Source organism: Panulirus ornatus, chromosome 25, assembly GCF_036320965.1.
Source record: "Panulirus ornatus isolate Po-2019 chromosome 25, ASM3632096v1, whole genome shotgun sequence".
In the NCBI taxonomy this organism is placed as follows: domain Eukaryota; kingdom Metazoa; phylum Arthropoda; class Malacostraca; order Decapoda; family Palinuridae; genus Panulirus; species Panulirus ornatus.
In genome coordinates this window covers 10050234-10074882 of record NC_092248.1, presented here as the reverse complement: position 1 = coordinate 10074882, position 24649 = coordinate 10050234, and the positions used below count along the sequence as shown (strand labels likewise).

The 24649-nt window shown below is 46.2% G+C and overlaps 1 protein-coding gene and 1 long non-coding RNA gene across 6 annotated transcripts in view; one reads left to right on the top strand and one right to left on the bottom strand.

The window, feature by feature from the left end:
- Positions 1-23380, top strand: part of LOC139757251 (uncharacterized) — a 151611-nt gene extending 128231 nt beyond the window's left edge. The window contains exons 2-3 of the long non-coding RNA XR_011714555.1: positions 4133-4305; positions 22940-23380. This is a non-coding gene — a long non-coding RNA (uncharacterized lncRNA). The remainder of the gene's footprint in view (positions 1-4132; positions 4306-22939) is intronic.
- The window catches only part of LOC139757250 (adenosylhomocysteinase-like 1), a 338517-nt gene that overhangs the window by 274467 nt on the left and 39401 nt on the right, over positions 1-24649 (bottom strand). The window lies entirely within an intron of this gene.

The following is a 24649-nucleotide window of genomic DNA, read 5'->3' as shown; positions in this document are numbered from 1 at the left end:
ACAACACATACATTATCCTTACCCAAAGATATCCAATCAATAGTTTTCAGATAACTAACAGCCCTCCATGAATTTACCAAACCGAAACGTAAAAAACATTGCATGGCGTTCGTAATTCAAAGAGAATTATCCAAACGAAGCGACGCTCTTTTTTTTCTTTTTTTCTTTTGGCGGGGAGAGGGGTTGCTTTAGGGTCACAACAATGGAGAGGTTTTGGACACGTTTTGTGAGTGACTGGAGCAAGGGTGCTCAGCCCAGCCGAGCCAGCCAGCCAGCCAGCCAGCCAGCCGTGATCTTGTGGTCAGCATTCCTGCTGCGCCACTTTCCCTACAAATCAGACACGCACAGCCAGCGTTAATACACTCAGCGTTCTCTCTGATCCTCATGACGCACGCTCGTGTGTGTGTGTGTGTGTGTTCTACAGCATGACGGACCGCCTCTCTATCTACCGAAGGTGAGCAAGAAGGCAGGGAAAACAGCATGACCCTACTTCAGACCTGTAATGAATTTTCCTGGTTTTTTTTTTCTTTTTCTTTGGAGGAAGGGGTCTTTCTCTTTGATTCAAAACTGATCAGTCATGGTTCTTTGCTGTCTGAGGCTCATGCGAGGACGGGGGATCGCTTGGCCAATGATGTCAGCTGGTGAGGGACACACAAGTGGGCCAGTGGTGGCCTGGTTACCTTGTGGCCAACATTCTTGCGGCTCTGGCCTCTCCAGCGTCCAGCCCGGGTAACAACCCTCCGCTACTGCTGGCAACTCGCACCTCTATGAGACTTGCCTGATATCCAATCTCTGCTCCTACAACATCCTACAACTCTTTACATACTTACGACAGCGGCGTCCCTCTACTGTAGTACCACGATGACAAAATGGTATTCTCTCTCTCTCTCTCTCTCTCTCTCTCTCTCTCTCTCTCTCTCTCTCTCTCTCTCTCTCTCTCTCTCTCTCTCCCCACATCATCCCACCTGCGTTGGATGTCCCCGTCTTTCTCCTCTTTCTACTGCTGTTCTCTCTCTCTCTCTCTCTCTCTCTCTCTCTCTCTCTCTCTCTCTCTCTCTCTCTCTCTCTCTCTCTCTCTCTCTCTCTCACCCTTCGTTTCACCGTGTCCGTCCCTGGTACTCATGTCCTGCCCCTTATTCTAACAGGATGGTTACGTGGAAGGGAAGAAAAAAAGGCTTGGATAGAAGAAGGTACAAATCAGGAATGAAAAAACTACAGATGTACGATGTAGGTTTTTACCGTGACGTGTGTGTGTGTGTGTGTGTGTGTGTGTGTGTGTGTGTGTGTGTGTGTGTGTAATTTGCTGGGTACGTGTTCTTGGAGAGAATGACCGATTCTGTGGAATTTGTAAAGTACTGGAACCATATGGTTATCTTGCGCCTTCTAGCATCAAATAGACATATCTAAACACTTCAGGGTATTGATATGAATTATATATTTTGGTTTCCTTTAGAAATTCATCAGAGTCTTGAGTATATTAACAATATTTTCTAAATTTTCTCCAAGCTTTGACGCCCTCTACTTTTTTTCACATAATTCATATGTGACGCTACGTCTCCCATGTTCTCTGGCATTCCCTAGAACACGACACAGGGGGTGAAGAAAGGCGTACAAAAGTAGGGCATTTCTCCCTCGCCCTGTGAGCCTCATTCACACTTATGTTGCCCCATGGCTCGGTCATAGAAAACAGACCTACCCCAGTATGTGACACCTGGACTGGAATTCCAGTATCAATGCGTGTTTTTTTTTTTTTTTTTTTTTTTTTTTTGGGGGGGGGGGGGGGGGGTAACGTTATCTACATACCCCTCGTCAGACTGGAGATGCTGTTATGGAGTGAACTTGATAGTTCGTTTTGGTGGAAAGGGAGATTTCCCGAAGCTATATAAAGCTAAGCCTCTCTCTCTCTCTCTCTCTCTCTCTCTCTCTCTCTCTCTCTCTCTCTCTCTCTCTCTCTCTCTCTAGCGTTGCGTGCGTCCATGACCTGCGAGAGATACCCCGTGTTGGCCATGTGAGGCTACATAAGACCCGATGGTGCCACACTGTCCCCCACCTAACCCCCCCTCCTCCCCACCACCCTAACCCCCAGCGGTGCTCCCAGAGCCGGCACACATCACCTGAGCAGCCCGACTCTCTCTCTCTCTCTCTCTCTCTCTCTCTCTCTCTCTCTCTCTCTCTCTCTCTCTCCAGGACGCCAGTGGCGTACACAAACACTGCCATCGCACCGTCTCTACCCGCCTTAGTTATTCACCACCTAACCTCACCAGCAAGTACCCCCCCATGAATAAATCACACACACACACACACACACACACACACACACACACACACACACACACACACACCTGTACCTTTACGTCATTCCAGCCAACAAGATCAATATCACAAGTAACACACTTCCCTCTCAGGTGTGAAATCATAAATTCTTTTTTCTTCTTTTCCCCTTCCGAGCCAGCCACCAGGTGTGCAGTGCACCCCAGTTTTAACAATTACAAAAAAAAAAAAATAAAGGACAGGCACCCCCAAGCCAAGCGGGAAATGGTTACCTAAACCTTTCCTACATACGCCAGCCTACCGTGCATAACGCATACCGGAGGATACATACGCCAGCTTGCCGTACATAACGCATGACAGAGGATACATACGCCAGCCTACCCTGCATAACGCATGACGGAGGAAACATACGCCAGCCTACCCTGCATAACGCATGACGGAGGACACATACGCCAGCCTACCGTGCATAACGCATGACGGAGGACACATACGCCAGCCTACCCTGCATAACGCATGACGGAGGACACATACGCCAGCCTACCCTGCATAACGCATGACGGAGGATACATATGCCAGCCTGCCCTACATAACGCATTATACGTGGGGCTGGGGGAGCAGGACTGCTCGAATATTGATGACAACGACCTGCATAGCGAGATCACCAACAACCTCCCACCGTCACCACACCGCCATCAATCTCCACCATCAACAACCTCACTTGTTTACCATTCTCTTCCCCCATCCTCTCCATCTTCCCGGGGCAGGGGGAGCAACTCCGGGCGGGGGGGTGTGGGGAGCAACTCCTCACAACACGACGGGTAACCTGGCTCTTACGAAATAACACCAGCACCACTCCTCCGTTCGTGTAGAATCGTTCGTGCATCTGCGCATCGCCAACTGGTTCGTGGTGGGTGCGTTGGGCATGTCGCTTCATTCGTGTCCCAGTGGAAGGGCCAACCTATTCAAACTCAGGAAAACGTACCAGTTTCATTCTTGGTTTCCTTTCTTTTTGACCATGTCAGCGTCACTTTTATGGACCAGACGTCAAGGTGAAGCTGGATTCCAACGAGAACAGGACGACACCATTACCATATCTGTCCTGTTGTTCCCCGTCGCAAGTTAAAGTCATCCCTAATAATAATCATAAAGTAACTGTCTCAATATAATCCATTTTACAATCACTCTTCCGCCACAATCTAATATAGGCAAAAACCTGAGACTATATAACGCAACAACCCAAAATGCTGGAAATGGTGTCCTCTGTTGTCCTTTCATACGATAGAAGAATCATTAGAATTAGGTCGTAGTTTGTTCCGTGTTCATCTTTCCCTCGCGATGAGCGGTGAGCGCTGCGCGCCAGCCCTGCCTCTGGTACAATCTCGACATCGGCAGGCGCGGTAGGCCAATTGAGTACGAAGTCCTGACGAGGGGAGTTGAGGAGGTTCCCACAAACAGGGAATCCATGATAGAGCCCCAAGCACTCCACCCACACCCGGGCACCTCTGTCCTGTTACCAGTGTTCTACACACACCTCACCCCCTCCTCCCGGCCGTCCCAACCTCACACCAACCACAGTGGGCGTCACACGTACATTCACGCCCACACTGGGCGTCACATGTTTACACTTGGCAGTACCGGCCGTCACATTCTCACAACAACAACAGCACAACATTTAACAACATGCCGGGCGTCTGCTTCATAACCGCGAGACTCTCTCTCTCTCTCTCTCTCTCTCTCTCTCTCTCTCTCTCTCTCTCTCTCTCTCTCTCTCTCTCTCTCTCGGCTCTGTGGTCGACGCAGAAAATATTTTTATCCCAAGAACCGGAATCATCTGTAATTAAGTCGTCTTTTTTTTTTCCAGGACGGTGCCAGACGCAGGCAGCCAGGCAGTATTCCCCCTCCCCGCGGCCTTCGCTCTCTCCCTCCAGTTATACACGCTGCTCAAATGGACCCACGCTCAACACTGTCTTCCTCCTCCTCCTCCTCCAGCTCAACCATCGGAAAACTGAGACTTTTCAAAGGTTCTGCTGCCACGTAAGATTCAAATTCCAAAGCGTATTTCCAGCTCACTCTTTTTTTCTTTTCGTTCGAGAATAACACACTGCTTTACCAGTCTGGGGGAGTCCCTTTCCATGACCTGAAGTCCTCGCAACATTTCCACCCATCTCTCCCTAGCTCTACACACACACACACACACACACACACACACACACACACACACACACACACACATCCGCCGCCTGACCTTCCAATAATCCCCAGGGATTATCCTCTCGGATTATCATCTCCAGCATGTGAACCAAGATTCCTAGGTCCGCCCGCTTCCAGCAACACCTTTTCTTCCACGACCCGGACACTTGTCGCCCACACGTTCCAGTGTTGATGTTCCATTTAATCTCCCAAGTTTAAAGTGCAGTTTATTTCCTGAACGTGAGTTAGAAGGGCAACTTATTTCCTAAGCAGAAGTTACAGACGTAAATTCATCACTTTCAGCTAATGAACTTGAGGAAAAAAAGAAAAAACGTTCATATGGCGACACTTTTTGCAAGAGTCTTAACATTAATGTAATTCAAAGGGATACTGCCGGTGTAGAGGGAAGCAAGGACCCGGTGCCGGGCCGAGATAACACAAGTAAAAAAGGTGCCACCTCCCGGGGATTTATGCAACATTACCAGGCAGGAGGAGGAGGAGGAGGAGGAGGAGGCCCGTGGTGCACTGTGGTAATAATCATAGCTGAGGCAAAGACAGACGGCCAGTAAGGGGACGGGAAAAATTATGGAAAAGGAGATGGTAAGAGAGAACGATTGCGGTACGGGAAGAATGACCGAGAAAAAGGCAGAGACGAAAAAGAAGTACAACTGAGGGAAAAGATGGAAGAATAGAAAATGGAAAAGAAGGAGAGGTTGCGGAGTTGGATGGTAGGAAATGCTGCAAAGTGGAAGGGAGAATGAAGAGCGAAGAGGATAGGATAGAGATAAGAATGGGAAAGATGGAGGAGTACGGGAAGGGAGATTGTGAGGAACTGGTGGTGTGTGGGATTGGTGGTTTGTGTGTGTGTGTGTGTGTGTGTGTGTGTGTGTGTGTGTGTGTGTGTGTGTGTGTGTGTGTGTGTGGTCACATGAGCACTTATCATTCCTACCACAACGGCAGCAGCAACACACTACCATGTCACATACCACTAGAAAGTTACACCCATCCTCCCCATCCCAATCAACCAACCCCTTCACCATCCTGGCTGCCCCTCCCTCTCCCCCATCACCCGCAAACTACCCCTCCCCCCCTCCCTCCCTCTCCCCCATCACGCCCACAGACCCCCCTCCCTCCCTCCCTCCCTCCCCCACTCATCACCCTAAAATGAGCGACGTCACGATTAATATCGTTCCCACTTGAGCATCATCCCCTTCATGTCGGTACTTCAGACACACAATCATGTCAGCCTTGACCCAAGCGATCCTCGGTGTGTGTGTGTGTGTGTGTGTGTGTGTGTGTGTGTGTGTGTGTGTGTGTGTGTGTGTGTGTGTGTGTCAGAGCAGCCCCCTCCGTCCACTACCATCGCTACACTCAACGAGCCACAAGTTAACCCAGACTTTCACCCCACCAGGAGTACTCCTAGATCTCAGCTGACCGTCCGCTCGCCCACTCCTCCTGCTGGTGTTACATTTCGGACTGGTGACCGGGGGAGGGAGAAAGGGGTGGAGGAGGAGGTGGGTGGGGATGGGGTGTTAAAGAGCGTGAGGTACGCCTGCTTGCTGGGGTATTGACTTTTACCGAGGGAGGGAGGGAGAGGAGGAGAGGGAGAGGAGGAGGAGGAGGAGGAGGGGAAGAGGAAACGTCGTCTAAGACAGAAAGAGGTCAGGGACCGGCATGGTCAGTCCACGAACACACGGAAATAAAGACTTTATAAGGAGGATACGAAGCTCAGGATGGCGAGTGCCCCGCACGGGAGGAATGTGGACACCAGTGGCGTAGGGCCTGGCGGGGGCGGCGCCCTACGGGCCTGAAGACTGCAGGCGTCGTGGACGTGAACACTGTGGATGCCACGGACGTAGGTAGGGGGGGGACGACTGGGACAACACGGACGTTCGAACTGTGGTACGTTGAGACACGCAGAAACGGACGACAGAGTGATCGCCACTGGGAAGTTTCATATCCGCAGGCTTGATCAGTGAGAGAGAGAGAGAGAGAGAGAGAGAGAGAGAGAGAGAGAGAGAGAGAGAGAGAGAGAGAGAGAGAGAGAGAGAGAGAGAGAGAATACTCTGCATTACCGAAATAACTGGTCATTATCTGCAGCACTCACTATCTTTCCCTCACACCTGGTGAGGACCTGATAACAGATAAACCCGTGATCAAAGCCCTTGAGTCAGACTGCTCGCTGAGGGCCCTCTTCAGCTCGCCCTAAAGTCCCACATTCTCTATTCCATCACTCATACACTCCACACTATATAAAATCCCACAATCAAAATCCTATACACATCAAAATACGAATATTAATCTAAATACACCACGTATACATAAATACATCACGTATACATAAATACACCACGTATACATAAATACACCACGTATACATAAATACATCACGTATACATAAATACACCACGTATACATAAATACACCACGTATACATAAATACACCACGTATACATAAATACATCACGTATACATAAATACACCACGTATACATCAATACATCATGTATACATAAATAATCAGGTTGTCTTTTGTTTACTCCAAGCCACGACATAGCTCGCGCGGGGTCTTATACAACCAGCCTAATATAATATACACCACCAGAATCATTCTGCGTCATCGGTTATGCATTCTCGACGGTGTCAGAGGCGCGCAATCATGAGCCATCGACACGGTACAGCCCTGTGTGCAACACGTGCATATCATTACCCAAAGGCCAGTCCCAGCCCGGGAGGTGGGACTACATAATGGGATGATGATGGGTTGGGGTCCCATCATGGGACGCGCGATCACGGGTGGCTAAAGAACAAGTCGCCAGGGATAGGGAATGGGATTAGAGACATACATTCATTCGGGACGCGGGATTGGAATCTGAAACAACCAATAATAACCAAATGCAACGCGGTTATCAAATGATCAGGGACGGTTGATTGGACCAGAACAACACTAACCAGAGAGATATATCAAAAGCAACTTAATTAGGTATGGTACTGCAATGAGAAACAAATGGTTCGGCGGCAGGTGTACTGGGGTTCGAAACTCATTAATCAAGGGCATCAACCACTATCAGATAACCATTAAGCAAAGCCAGGTGCTCTTATCAGTACAGTAATTAGGGAAAAGTACTGTTACCAGTCACTCGTTAATCAAAAGCCAGGTACTATTATCAGGAACACTAATGAGGGACAAGAAGTTATCAGTAACGCACTAATTAAGGCTAAGTACTACAATCGGAAACACTAATTAGGGACAGGTAAAATTATGAATGACCCTTACTAACTGGGGAGTGGTACCGGTACCACACTAATTAGCAACAAGTACTGAGTCACCAAACAGGTCCTGCTCTTTAGGAAGATGACCCCAGGCTGCTGGGATCGGTCACAGGCTACTGGGATTAGCATGTCGAGTCAAAGGTCATTCAAAGGTCATACCCTAGTGTTCATGCATAATAAAAAAATCCCCAAGTCTCCGACCTTCGTCGCATTTGATTAATCTTCGTTCATAGCCGATTCAATACTCATCACGGTTTCTGATGCCTTCGTTTAGGGAGAAAACGCCATTTGGTATGAATTCAAGACATTCTCTTTCCTTCATTCGAAATCAAATTGAAAACGTTCATCTTAAACTTGACCAATCTATATCGATAAAAAATGGGTATCACATTTCCCCTGGAAGGTATGCAAATTATATATATATTACGTTTGACGACTGAATATTGCAAGATTCCCTAAGGGCAAACCCTTCCCTTGCCACGCCATCTTACCAGGGAGGTTATGTAAGTGCCTCGCCAATGGAATATAATGGGAAGTCGAGATGGCACCGAACATACGTTGCGCACGCTCTTTACGAACTTATGCAAATCACACACTTGAATCACCACCCCTTTCGATCAAGTGGGACTGGACCCCAGCGAGGCATTTTTCATACCCAGCGTAGTCGTCAGCACAGTTCACGAAAATCGTTTAATAAAATTCAGCGTATTTCTACGCATTTGGTTTCAAGACGCCAAGGTACGTCCACAAAGAGAGAATGGTCGTCTAGCTGTATAATTGCTGGTAGTTTGAATTTTCTCAATACACAACAGGTAAACAATCTGCTCCAGCATGTGAAGATTATCGGATCTCTGGCTCTACTTTGGGGGCCGTAACGATCTTCGTTGAAGACCGGATCAATGTGTTCCATTTTCCGATATCGAGTGTGTTGAACGGCGCGCGGGGGGGCCAGTGTGAATTTAGTGGAGGACCATCAATTTTCGCTGGATGCTCCGCATTCTTCAGGGGGGGGGGGGGGATGAGAGTGCTAAGTCTCCTCACTCTGACGTCCTCTTGTCAAAAATGTTACGCAAATGACGCAACCGACCTCGCCGATCTGGTAGAACGGGAGTCCCAAATGCACATTTACCACTACCGAAAGAGACTCCTGCAGGATCGTGTCGAAGGATATGCTAACTTTAGACCCCCATCCCACACAACCCCTGGGGCTTCATCAATATTCTCGGCCACAGTCGGGGGGTCCAATCCCACCAAAAACCCTTTTAATCCCGGGCTCTCTATACCGGCCCTACTCCGCCTCTCGTACGTGGGAGTGAATTCATACAGAGTCGGTTGGGTCTTGACCAGGAGAAGCTAGCGGGACGCGAGTTTAACCCATCAGAGCACGACGGGTTGCCTGCCACAGGCTAGTAAAGAAAATGGAGATATAATCGACCCAGTACAAATTTTCTGCACCAGGAGACTAAAATTTCAGGGACTAAAAATAATCGTGTGATAATTGGAGATGATGGGCCACCTAATTCTCCATGTGCCTTTGTTATTTACATTCGTTGCATTACGTGTCGAAGACATAAGTCACCTCGCTAACTCGTTCGCTACGTCCTTTCATATTCGAACTGTCGCAGAAGTCAATTAACGTTGTTTACATTTACATCCGTAACACTATGACGAGCTCATTACTTCCCGTCGTCACAGTTCGTGCCTTTATGTTTACAATGATCACATGATCCACACCGCCACCCAGAACCCAATTTTCATAACTTGTATGTTTGATACTGACCTGATATCCTTTGCCTAGTGATAGCCATTACATGCGAGGTAAAAGACTCTCTCTCTCTCTCTCTCTCTCTCTCTCTCTCTCTCTCTCTCTCTCTCTCTCTCTCTCTCTCTCTCTGTCCTGGGGCAATGCAGAGCTGACCAATCACACAGCTTGCAAATGCAAAGTAACGGGATGTGGGTCCGATGAGCTAAATGAGACACGCTTACAGAGGAAGGATGTAGCCTGCATTGGTAGGTGAAGCAATCTGTACAGAGAGAGAGAGAGAGAGAGAGAGAGAGAGAGAGAGAGAGAGAGAGAGAGAGAGAGAGAGAGAGAGAGAGAGAGAGAGAGGAGGGAGGGAGGCTAAATATGAAGCGCCTGCGTAATAATCGCCTTAAAAGGAAAGCAGCTGGTGGAGTGAACGACATCAAAGTTAGCCACACCCCAGGTGAGAACTGGGAAGAATCCTACTTGCTGCTAACGAGATCTATTAATAAAGGTTCGATGAATAACATTACGAGTACGAGTGGAGAGAAGCAAGACTACGTGGAGGAGGAGAAACAAGAATGCAGCCCATCGTGAAAGCAGGCACAGTGTACTAATAACCAGGAGAATGGATACGACACAGTTAATGAAAAAAAAGAAATATATATATATATATATATATATATATATATATATATATATATATATATATATATATATATGAAGATTAAAGAGTCGCCACAGAAGACTATGAAAGAGGCTAAACACAAAACAAAACTTAATTATAATACAAGTAGATTCGGGCTCTCCATGCTCACGTCTGTTACCTTCCACGTGGGACCAGACATCACATCACTTCATCACAATTACCGACTCGGTCGAATGCAGGGGTTGGTCACCCGACGCTGACCTCTGGACTCGGACCTGACTTCCACTGAGCAGAAGCTCCAAGCAACAACGTCAAGTCGAACGACGGAATGATATTGTTCAGTGGTATAACGACTCACTCACCTCAGCCGTACTCTCTTCATAAAGCCCATACTGCCAGCACAACGTTTCCGCTCACCAATTATATAAGTCTTTTTTTGCCGAAGATGTACCACGCAAGCAACTGTTATGCGTCAGGTAACTTCCTCCACGTCTCCACACACATGGGGTCAGACAGGAACGCCTTCCTATAGTATAAATGGTACCGAGACGCCATAAAACACTAAAACATAAGAGCAACAGGGAGCCGCAAGACTGAAATGTAAAATAACTTGGCACTACAAGACTAAAATGTATAGTAACTGAGACGTGATAAAACTATAAGGAAAAATAAAAAGGCTTAAAAAAACACACACAAGGAGACGAGGCTCAATGAATAAAAGATACGACGACCGTAAAGTTCAAAGCCCTTCCACGTAAAATTCGCTGTAGAGCCTAAACCAATCAGAACTGCCGCGCGGGAAGTCTGACAAACGGGACTGTTGATGAAACAGGCCTGCTCACCGGAGAAGTCCAGGAAACTCCTGAAATTGGCCAGGCGACCGAATGGCTCGAAGTGGGGACGGCTAACGGAATACCTTGGAAGCTAAGCTCGCGGGAGAGCTAAGGCACGAAGCTACTGTACACCAGCCTCCATCATCATAGCTTGGTCGAGCTCTCCTAGACGAGTGCCTGACTCCCTAGTTCATATCTGGGTGGTGTATGCGGCCACTTGTGGGGAAGATGGCGAGTTCCTGACCCTGGAGATATTGCCTCCGCCCGGGAGACCTACCCGGAGACCATGTCATTCCAGGCGAGTTCTCTAAACCACTCCGGTGCGCACGGGAGGAAAGAAGCAGTGTAGCCGGAAGGAATGGAATGGAACAGGATGCCAGGTGGGAGGAGAGGAGGAAGAGGAGAAAGGCAGGTTAGGGAGAAAGGAACAGACAGAAATAGCAGAGAGATATGATCACCAGCTCCCATCACTGAACGACTGCTGATAAATATCAATCAACACTCGCAAACTTCACCACCACCACAAGACGACGATCCAAATGCGAAGAACAACTGGGAATTCAACCACGCAAATATGGAGACCAACGGGTGGAAATTCAACCCAAAATCTTCAACAACATAAGTTCAAAATACTCGAAGGCGAGGTTCAAAAAACCAAAACTACAGAGTCAATCGAAGATCTAGCCCAGCCTCCTGGTCCTACATCCTCTTACCCAGCTACAGTGTAAATACATTAACATAAACACCGAAGGCAAACACTTCCTTTCACACGACTTGAGCCTGAGTTTACATAAACGTCCTCATTGTTAACCTCAATCGCCCCTTTTACCCTGTATATGCGTTCCTATGCACTTTGTTCGTGTATATATGTATATATGTATATATATATATATATATATATATATATATATATATATATATATATATATATATATATATATACACAACCCATGTATTCTTATAATGATCAAGAAAGATCACGAAACATCCACTCTTTCTAACCCACCACAGAGGAGGATAAAGTTGATATCAAGTCATACACAAACTTTAATTGGAAACTTCCACCCACCAAGTCTTTACTTCACCAGACGCACAACCTCCGCCACTCCGTCTCAACTTACGTATAACAAAAACAACAAAAAGAAATACACGAACTTATAACGAATTTCAAACACCACACCAGCATTAAATTTCCCCCCCAACATATAAAGACCTTAGCAAACTACCTTGGACGAGATATTGACATCAGGCAGGACTGGAGAACAGCTCTTAACCTCTCACCGCATGAGAGAGAGAGAGAGAGAGAGAGAGAGAGAGAGAGAGAGAGAGAGAGAGAGAGAGAGAGAGAGAGAGAGAGAGAGAGAGAGAGAGCACCAGGAGACAGCAAACATTTACCGAGCGAGACCCCAACACTGGTGTGTGTGTGTGTGTGTGTGTGTGTACATTAAGCTCTGGTGACACAGGCCGTGAATGGTGCAGCCAAGGAGAGACGATATGACGTACTGGAGAGAGACTGAAGGAAGGTAGGAAGGAAGGAGACAAGTGAAAGCAAAGGACGAAAGAAATGAATGAAGGAGAGGCGGCGCAAACACCCACTGAAGTCTAGAAACGTGGGAAATATTAAAGGGAACTGAAATCGTAAATGAGGACAAATCTAAAGCGTGAACGGAGAAGACTACGAGAGAACTGGCAAAACTGATGATGAAGGGGGAACAGGGAGATAAGAGTGGAATGCAAAGGAAAGAGTGAGGAAACATCAGATAGAGGAAGGGAAACAGAGGAAAGAAGGAAGGAACCTACGAGGAAAAAGGATAAAAATGGAGAAAGATATAAGAACACAGGAGATCAGAATGAGAATACAGACACGCTATGAACACAGGAGAGAGAGAGAGAGAGAGAGAGAGAGAGAGAGAGAGAGAGAGAGAGAGAGAGAGAGAGAGAGAGAGAGAGAGAGAGAGAGAGAGCATAAGAATAATAAATCAAATGGGAGAAAAAAGTAAGAACAAAAGAAAAGATAATAAGAACACAGTAAAAAAAATGGAACCACGGATAAGAAAATGGGGGAACAATGGGAAGAATGAGAAAGAAAAGAGTGGCATTCAAGGAGAGATAATGAGAAACATTCGAGAAAGAGAAAAGGAGAGGCATAATGCAGTGAAGAAAACATATGGTAAGCAAAAAAAGAAAAGTGGAGGAACAAATGACAAATAAAAAACCGATCCGATGAAAGAGGGTTGGGAAGAATGGAATTAAACTGGAACAAAGAAGAGTAAAAACATAACAAAGAGGTAGAGGGAGAACTGAACGGGGTGCAAAGAGAGACACGGGTAGAAAAGAGAGAATCACATTACGAAGAGGGAAAGAAATGCGGAAACAGAGAGTGGAAAGAAACAAGAACGAAAAAAAAAAATATAACAAGAAAACGGGAAAGATGGAATCCGGAAACGCGGGTGGAAACACAGCAATACAGAGTGTATGCAGGAGCACAGGAGAGGCATCCGGAGGGAACCCTGGCTTCCCTCAACCTAAACTTTAAGATCAGTCAGTGGCCACGCGCCGTCGCTGACGCAGTGACAACATCTGTCCAGCTCGGGAGGCGAGTGAGCCTCTCCCTCCCTCCCTTTCTTGTGCCGGCGCTGCCGACGGCCACCGACGCCAGTGACTAAAACGCGACGTAAATTACGTCTGGTCATACGACGCAGACGTGAGCTGGAACCTTTCTGAGATACACGGGGAAAGGTTCTCCGAACTCCTGATCTAAAGCAAAACGTTTCATGAACTTGGATTTGTCCTCGATACTTCTTAACGCTAGAAACGTTTATAAAGGAAACCTCTCGACGTACACTAGAAACAATATGGGGAAGTTCTGTTTAAAATCTACCGGAAACGTACAGCAAAATCTGATTTCTGTAAACCGGACAACTTTAACGGACTTCGTTTAAATATACAGGAAACAGACGAGGGGAATATGTTGCAGAAGCAGATAAAACCTAAAACCTTTTATCTATATACACCGGATATATCTTTATGAAAACATCTCGATCCTACATGGACAGCTGGATGAAAAATACTATGATTCTCTTTACTGGTTTTCATCATTACCATATACACCACCATAAACAATCGTTCAACTAGGGAAAAGAACCATTCTGGGGCAGACCCGGGAGATCACAGCGTTACAAATCAGAACAAAGACAAACAAAAACATTGTTTTATCTCCAGCTGCCCCTCCGGAAAAGGTCATCAGACACCGAAAAAAGACAAAATCCGTGTGTCTCCCATTCCAAGAAGCTCCACATCCAGTGTGGCTGAATAGCCTCAACGTGTTCAAGAGTCTTTGATCGTGCTTCATTAGGACACTGTATACTGCCATTCAGATATATGTGTATATATATATAGATAGATAGATAGATAGATAGATAGATATATAGATATGCAAAATATCTAAGGAAAGTAAGAGAAATAAGCTTATGAAATAGTGAGGACATCTGAGGGAACTACTGTAATAAAAGATACATATATATGAATACAATGCATGCAGGCGGTCTGTGTGTGATGACGTTACATGATCCAACAAACAAAACTTTCCTTAAAGTATTTACGATACCTGATACATAACAAATACTCCCAGGAAGCCTCGAACCCCGTCATACCACAGTCTGTCTATCTATAACTCCTTCCCAATTACAAAATGGTACATCACGTCCACACAAGCACCAAACTTTTGGCGACACAGTTTTGCACAACCGGGGGTCCCTTGCCCCCTAACCCCTATCCCCAGGGGGTAAACCTGTTACTCTGAGGGCCTGGACGTGGGTAGAGACACGCTACCCTGGGGGAAGAGCGGGTTAACCCAAAATCCTTAGCGAGGGACAGACGCGCTACTCTCCTACCAGTGTGACAATCCCTTCAGAGTGGGGGTGGCGTGTCTGAGGGGCGTCTAGACGGACCGGGTCCATAGCTATACAATACCCAGCACTCCCGACGACCCAAGAGAGAGGAGGGGTAGGTATGGTGCGGGTATATAGTTAAGCACCAGAAGAAAGGGAGTGTTATTATCTTGAGTGGCAGGAGAGGGTGAGGCAGGAGGACGTGGACCTTGAGAGGAGGAGGACGACCTTAGAAGCTCTCTCTCTCTCTCTCTCTCTCTCTCTCTCTCTCTCTCTCTCTCTCTCTCTCTCTCTCTCTCTCTCCTCCCTCGACTCCGCCACGCGCCTACCTCGCCAATAAGACACCGTCCAAGTTTAATATATCTAAGTGACGTACTTTGAATAACATAAAACACTGTGAATGTTTCAGCAACGAAACGGTCAGCTGGTGAATAAAGTAGTCAGGAGTAATGTACTGCGTCCAGTAAATCCAGCTTGAGTAACCGACCACCCGTTTTCTTTGATTAATGAGTTTAAGAGAATCATGTAGACATAGTTCCTCAACTGTTTCTAATCTAAATTTCAAGGCCTTCGCCCGTACACTGTACCTTCAACGACCCAGGCATACAATGTACCGTCTGGGACCCAGCCATACACTGTACCGTCTGGGACCCAGCCATACACTGCAACGGCAGAAACAGTAACTGACAACCCTTCACTCTAGCAATACCATCAACGTCATTTCTGGTTTCTGTCATCAGCCACCACTTAAACAGGGACACCCTGCACCATGTTTTCTCCTATCACCACCATGGTTACCATCACCACCATGGTTACCATCACCACCATGGTTACCATCACCACCATGGTTACCATCACCATCACCCCCTTACTACCAGACCTACCACGACTTCATATTCCACCTCCATCATGACTGATGTAGTCAGGTCACACCTCCGACTGACCCACCCACCTGATACGGGGTTTCTCCTGCAGGACTCCCAAACCTATCAGGACACCCAGCACGTCCTATAGTAATCAACATCCTCACCCCTTTCAACATGAGGCATCCTGGCCCCTTCGGCTTCCAAATATCTCCCACCCCTACCAATGGCCCATGAGATCCTGCCTACGTACAACACACAGTTGGCGTCACCCTCCTCTGGTGTCTAACGAAGCAGGATAGTCCTGGGCCGTGTTCTATCCCTTTCCCCCTTGCCCCACACCTGCCACCATCCCCCCATCCTCCAACTCTAACCAACGAGTTTTCTCTGCCTTGGTCATTACACTTTAGGAAAACTCTCTCCTCTCTCTCTCTCTCTCTCTCTCTCTCTCTCTCTCTCTCTCTCTCTCTCTCTCTCTCTCTCTCCTGCCCATATAAAGGTGTCACCCCAACGAACGACCAATAAAGCCTTCATGACGTAATACCTACTTCTCCTTCCAACTACAAGGTCCAATCCCGCGAGAGCAGCCGTGCCCGGCCCACACAGACGCAGAGGGCATCAATCAAGCCGTATGGTTTAGGGGGTCAGGGAGAGGGTGGCGTGGCGTGGCGGGGTATAGGTGGCCAGGCTTCATCAACTGGACAAACACCGTCGAGATCACCAGTCAATCAACCCCACAATGCAACGTTCATTTTAGTAACGTTCTCCCGGGCTCGTGAGAGGATAAAGATATTACGCTTATCATGGAAATGATTCCCAAACAGATTCCCGTCTGACACCGGCTAACGAGACAGGTCTTCGTTACCTGGTGTCCCCCCAAAAAAGAACACCGACTAACGAGACAGGTCTTCGTTACCTGGTGTCCCCCCAAAAAAAAAAAAACTAACAAAGACAATTTATCTCTTGAAGACAAATCTTCTCATCCATGTTGACGTAAAACCACAGTCGTTCCAATACGGGGAATATGGATGGTGAAAGTCTTGATCAAATCGCGAGTGTTTGCATAGTATGCAGCAAAGTCCACAAACCGTAGCCTCTCTCAACAGTGTTGCCTCCTGCTTGCGAAATACACCAAGACCTTCGGTCCGGTACTTTCTACACCTTGCCTGACTACTGCATGACGGATTACCCTAGCACCGGTATCGCATATGCAAACGAAGGATGGCGACAGAACGTAGTCTCATATACAAAGAAAAGGGAGTAATGGCCACGACATGAACGTTCGTCGAAATATATATAAACTCGCGCCATCTCAATTAACTCGACGTGGGACCCACAAGGCGACCACGAGGTGCGAGAGTACGAAATAGGAAAACTCTCGAGAGCTTGCCTGACCAAACAACGCCTCAGTATTCCCCAAGTTCCTGCATATATCTTCTTTCGTTCTGGCTATCTCCTACCTCCACCGCCGCCACCGCCTCTTCCCCTCAAACTGTTCTGATATCCGTAACGAAACTGCACAAGAAAAATATTTACATACATACACCAGCATGCGCGAACTCATGTGTGTATATGTGTACTCGCGCATGAGACAGACAGATAGACGGAGAGAGAGAGAGAGAGAGAGAGAGAGAGAGAGAGAGAGAGAGAGAGAGAGAGAGAGAGAGAGAGAAGAGAGAGAGAGAGAGATGAATAAGTAAGTAAAAGCAGGAAAACCAATGTCAATCAATGAACGTAATACGAATACACCTGCGTACAGCCACGAGCAGCGAGGGGAGTGCTGGGGAAGGGAGGGAGGAAGTGAGGTTATGGGAAGACCAGCGTGCCCGCGGCTGTTCCCAGAACCGCTCCTCCCTCCCTCCCTCCCTCCGCCTTACCCAACAGTGACTGGCCAGTGGCCAACAGTGCACGCGGGGAACGTGTTTCCCATAACATCACAACCATCAACTGGGGACTACATGTGAGTAACGCTCCTCCATCAACACCATGCCTCACACACTGGTGTGTGTGTGTGTGTGTGTGTGTGTGTGTGTGTGTGTGTGTGTGTGTGTAAACATCTACAGAAGTAAAGACATGGTACTTGTATAACTGCATATACAAGCAGGGCCTCTGCGAAGAATCTGATCAGGGGGTACTAACAGTTTCTCCCCCATCCTTATGCACCAGTAATCCTGGTTTTCTCCACTAAGGTTTCATGTCATGTGTTTTTTAAAGGGTATTTTAACGATGTGGACTCACACAAAATGTGAATGGTAAGTCTCCAATATATGCCAACATTTTCTGAGATCCCAGGAAGTTCTCGGGGCCCCCATTTGGACCCCTGGTCCCTGGGTACGATGTACCCTGTGCACCACCCACCCCCACCCTCGACTCTCTCACACAGGCCCTATATATAATACAAGGTTAAGAGACGGAGCAAAGAGTACTTACTCACCATACACTTATAGGATCTCATACCGTACTTTAGGTATGGCGGAGCCTCTTGCTTTACTGTCTCCATCTATCCGCATCATGAATGCAGGATTCGAAACACTGTCCCCTTAGTGGTTAACCTCGTCACAGACCATGAGGTCTTCTGCCATCTGCCCTTCCCAGGACACTCCCTTGCAACATCACTTCCACCGGAGACAGGAAATAACGACAGTACGGCGACCTCTGGCCACGAAGGTATGATCCTCTTGGTATGAGGACCAGGCCTTTGACCTGAGCCGCACAGGTCAGGTCAAACGGTTCAATGACTAACATAATCATCACTTACAATGACTCGGTCGTTAGCCGAACCATTTTACCGCGGTTCCATACTCTCTCTCTCTCTCTCTCTCTCTCTCTCTCTCTCTCTCTCTCTCTCTCTCTCACACACACACACACACACACACACACACCTTAAACACATTACGACCCTTCACTACTACGATACAACCATCGATCACAATGATGGCGCGACCTATGACCTGACCCTTCAGGGTCAAAACAAAGGTCAAGGCAACCATACGTAAGAGTCGAAACGTCATGCTCAAGGGTCGTCGTACCGTCGTTATCGAGGGGTCGTACGACCGTAGTTGTCAAGGGCACACCCACGTCAGCATACCCAATCATAAAGCACCACGACTCTTTCAGTTCCCAGAAAAACAAGTTAATAATATTCCTGTCAGGCAGGCCCTTCCTTATGACGATGGGATCCAATGACAAGACTAATGGCAACTCCAGAAGTGAACGTCTCAAACGAAGGGTGACGTACGATCACGATCCTCTACCACGGGACAACGGGAATATTAAATACGTTTCTCCTGGATGGAAGGGATGCGGGTCAGGCAAGTAAGTGGGTCCGAAGCGTTTAATATGACGCTCTAGAGAATCGCTGATGACATCACCACACTCCCAGCATACAAACTCCGTCCGTACCCGCTCACGTGATCAGCTTTCGGAGGTTGAACAATTGAGAAATCTACGTAATAGCTATTTAACATACGCATGAAAACAATTGAGTAATCTACGTAATAGCCATCTAACATACGCACATACGCATGAAAACAATTGAGAAATCTACGTAATAGTTATTCAAAATACGCAATGAAAAATCGAAAGAACTTAGCATAATGAAAATCTACACCAACTTGGAGACACCATATTCCAAAAAATCCAACAATGGATAGAGATGCTTAGAAGTGGCATTTGTATGACATACAATGATACGTACTTTACAACCTGGTAAATTACACCTTCACAACATAAGCCATGTGAGCTGAGAAAACCCCATATATATATATATATATATATATATATATATATATATATATATATATATATATATATATATATATATATATATATATATATGAAATACCCACACTGCATTCGATCCCAGACAAACGACACAGTCATGTAAATGATAATCCCAAAATTGAATTGTTTACTGCCTGCATCAGTCTTGAAAATACCTAAACCATGAAACCTGGGAATGACGTCACCTTGGAGAGAAAATATACAGACTTTATATATATATATATATATATATATATATATATATATATATATATATATATATATATATATATATATATTGGAAAGGTATATACGTCTCTTCGTTGTATATCAACTGACTGTTATATCTCCCCTGATGTGATTATGACACGAAAGTGTACTTGAGAACTTATCGTGTTTCATATATATATATATATATATATATATATATATATATATATATATATATATATATATAAACAGTAGAGACAGACCGAAGAAATGTCTTTAAACATATGCTGCCAACACAGACTTCTTTTTTATTACCAAAGCAGACCAAATGCAGGTTAATCCGATAATCTTTTTTTCCTGATCACATGTTGACAGTCTCTTAAATTTACGCTGAATATAAAAGAAACGTATATTATACACAAGAGTGTTTCCGCCACCATCAAACTAACAGTAATATACAACTGTTTGTGTTTTCAGAACTAATAATATTTACGCACCTGACTTAAAAACTACTAACATCTACTGTCAATTGCAATACTACTAACGTTATCGAACGCCCTCCACGATCATAATCCCTTGAGAAACTTACAGCACAACACCATCAACCATTACGAAGGCCCGCAGTCGAAAACTATAAATACATACGACCCGTCAATGGTTTAAATATGTTGTCAACCATTACCAGCGCCACACCAGACGCAGCCCTCCCTCCTCCCCTGTCTAGCCAAGCACCACCATCCAACAACCCCCACACAATCCCCTTCCCCCTTCTCCTCCCCTACCAGACGCAACTGTCACCCGCCATTAGCAGCGCCGCCATCGCCCGTCCTTCCCTGCCCTTGTAGCAATAATTACCTCCGCCGGGCAACACTGGCAACACACAGAGAGGGAAAACACTCCCGATTTCCCCGTCCTCCAATGCTTCATTATTTCAGTCCTGAAACCTACTAAGATTATGTATTTTCTGTATCACTGTAACCTCACTCTCGAGGACAAACTGTAAGATCACTGACCACAATAATAACTCTTCTATTATCAACTGTTAAAAAAATATATGAATATATTTTGCCTTCCTTCTCCTCAATGCCATTTCAGGCAAGTCACAGCCTGGAGTATTCCTGGCACCACTAATGATTCATGTCTGTCCTTCACCATTATATCAAAACGATCACGTACAAAATTATTCAGCTTCCACTCCTTCCATCACACAGCCTTTCACGAATGACGTAAAAAGAATATATATATATATATATATATATATATATATATATATATATATATATATATATATATATATATATTTATTTTGCTTTGTCGCTGTCTCCCGCGTTAGCGAGGTAGCGCAAGGAAACAGACGAAAGAACGGCCCAACCCACCCACATACACATGTATATACATATATGTATATATATATATATATATATATATATATATACATATATATATATATATATATATATATATATATATATATATATATATATATATATATATATATATATATATCTTTGGCAACAAACTCAGTCCCGAGCAAAGAACAGTAGAGGGACATTCAACTAACTATTCCAATATAACTATTTCCTTCTCTAACGTTCAGCAGTGTAGTTATTCAGAAGACCAGGCACAGAGTCGTCTAGTCGTAACTGTATAACGACAATGAGGTACCCTAATTAGTCGGGCAATGAGGTGCCCTAATTTGAACCGCCAGCAGGATGGGTAAAAGCCTTCCTGTACGTTTACGGCAGGTCAAAGTACGGTATAAACCTACGGTACGACGGTACAACGGTGCACCACGACGGTACAACCCTTCACCACGATGGTACAACCCTTAGGTAAGATAATCTAAACCCTTATGGGGCCAGGTCAGAGGTCACGCACCATACACCGTCGTGCCACAGGGCTTACCTGACCTACACTTATTCCAGGTTTAGCTCTTAAACACCCTCTCGGACACCCACCGAACGAGGGGCTAATATACCACGCCTAACGACCCATCACGTCGTGTGGAGCTGGTGACCTAACTACCGCACTTTACGACAGAAACCTCTAATGTCACTCGTGACTATCTAGACTTCCCTGATTCTCATGTCGCATCTCCTTATATATATATATAACCTTGCGAGTACGTGAGCAAAAAAATCTATTAATGTCGATTTATTTGAAGATAAGAATTCTCACTCGTGTGATGCGTGCACCAGTGGGAGTACTTCACATACGCTTACCACCACCAATCAGAGCAACCCTCACGTCAGGTCAGAGGCTCGGTCATCATAACTCAGGGTTGTAGATGGGGCGCGTATCACAGCAACCCTCACGTCAGGTCAGAGGCTCGGCCATCATAACTCAGGGTTGTAGATGGGGCGCGTATCACAGCAACCCTCACGTCAGGTCAGAGGCTCGGCCATCATAACTCAGGGTTGTAGATGGGGCGCGTATCACAGCAACCCTCACGTCAGGTCAGAGGCTCGGCCATCATAACTCAGGGTTGTAGATGGGGCGCGTATGAGGCACCCCCGAGCCGCGGGAGTGACGGGGTGTATGCTGCATCCCAGGCGGGACCACGAGGTTGCAACACCTGGCGACGGGAAGTTAGAAAGTCCCGGAGAGGATTAGGGATGCTGATCACAGGCGAGGCCCCCGCCATGTGGTCACATGGTGAGGCCGCCCAACACCTGATCTGCTGAGGCCTCCTGACCCGGTTAGGGACGACCACGTGTAGGTAGACAAGGCGGCGGGCGATGAACGCACGTGGGATGGTCTGTGCCGGGGGGTCGAACCACGGGGACACGGAAGCCACCTGCGGACCAACAACAAGTAGGGTAAACGAATGCACGGTGGCCTTTGCCAAACTGTCCGTACTTCTGAGCATGACAGTACGACCCTTAAGGTACGAAGGCTAGGTCTTTCCAGGCTATCACGCCTAATGGTCGTACCCTTGCAAATCCAGGATCGCGTCGCCGTGCTTAAGGATCTTAGTGCGCGCCTGCGGAACGCCCCATCAACCTCAAAGGACACACCGTCGTCCACCCCAAAGGGGTTTAAACAAGAAAAGCAGTACTCTAATGACTACGCATTCTCCTCTGCACTTATATAAACAGAATCAGATCCTACAAGAACTGTAAAAACTTCAAATGTCAGTCCAAAAGATGGCTTGGAACTGGGCATTTACACACAGCTTTTCCTTTCACCAGTATATTTGAAAAGAACTCACATTTACGTCATTTAAAACTTTCTCTTTTTCCCAAACCTTCGCAGGACGTTGTGAGAGCTGCAAAAGGTCGACACCATGAGGAGGAAGTTTCGACCTTTGATGGTCTTCAAGAGACCGGGCCATTCCACGGATTAAAGACAACAGTAGTGTTAGGATACCTTCACTCCTCCCAGATAACTTCACCAAGTCTCGGGGGATCGTAAGTGTTATCCGCACCGTGTGTATGCGTAACCCATATGTAAAGTCACTTCTTCGAGTGAAATGGTACACCTCATCGTGTCTTTAACATCTGGATGTTGTTCTACTTCAATGACCATGACTACATTTCAGGAAAATTTGGCAATTATTTGTCATATCTACGGTAGCCTGAGATCATAGTTCTATATGAAATTTGTCATTACCATAATCATTATTATCATGGAGTCTAATCGACACAAATAAGTTTATTTTACTTGATGCCTTATCAAAACAGACCGACCACGGAACCCGAGCAATGGCTATACCGAAATGTTAACTTCGCCGAAGAAAAAAAAACCCTTTCCAACTTTCTTCATCAGGAGAGTGAGGTCGGGGAAAACCCGAGTCCACTTCACCAATCGGAGCAGAGCCTCACCCTCGTACACTCCGAACCCAGCAGCTGGGAGAGCAGTTCCCTTGGTAACTTGTAGACTTTCACACAAGAAACCTACCCACGCATTTCCTCAAGGAAGGACTGATCGATCCGCGTGTCTCCGACGCGGCTACAAAAGCAGGAGTGAAGAGACCTGACCTTAGGATGTCGAGGGAGTTCAGTCTATCCAATGGCGGTGAAGAAGAAGGCAATGAGGGGACAGCCATCCATCGCCCCTGTATCCACCTCAAACACCTCCCTTCCTTCCAACCTATCCTACACTATACACACACACACACACACACACACACATACAGAGGCCACTCTTTTCACCGTGGAATGAAAGAGTCGTCGAGATTGCACCTTAAAAGCAGATGACAACAGACTCGCCAACAGCAGCGAAGTCCCGACATGCTGGCCAGGCAACTCACACTCTTTAAAGGCGTATATTATTATTATTATTATTATTATTATTATTATTATTATTATTATTATTATGATCATCATTATTACTATGAATGTTGTTATTATCATTACTGACGTGTATGGTAAGGACTCAGACTTAATGACCACATAGCTGTCGAGCAATATAATCTAATACGAGAACTTTTAGTCTACGACAATATATATATATATATATATATATATATATATATATATATATATATATATATATATATATATATATACAGAGCAAGTGAAGCCCTGAATAGTAGACTGCAACTGCAGCGTACGTGACAATCATCACATGACTCCACCTGGTTCAGGTTACCTCACACTGGTCATCACAACATCAAGTCAGACGTGGAGGTAAACGTCTCTCCTCCTTCACTTGCCATGAGACTAACCCATTACCTTATATACCTCACTAACACCAAGTGCTAACTAACTAACCTCTAACAAAACTACGGGATCATCCAGCAATCGATGAGTTAGCCTTCGATGCAATTCGAACTCTCTCTCTCTCTCTCTCTCTCTCTCTCTCTCTCTCTCTCTCTCTCCTAGAGAGAGAGAGAGAGAGAGAGAGAGAGAGAGAGAGAGAGAGAGAGAGAGAGAGAGAGAGAGAGAGAGAGAGAGAGAGAGAGAGAGGTTATCCCGTGAGCGATAAGTCACCTTCGGCAAGGTTGTCATTGTCAATGGAGGG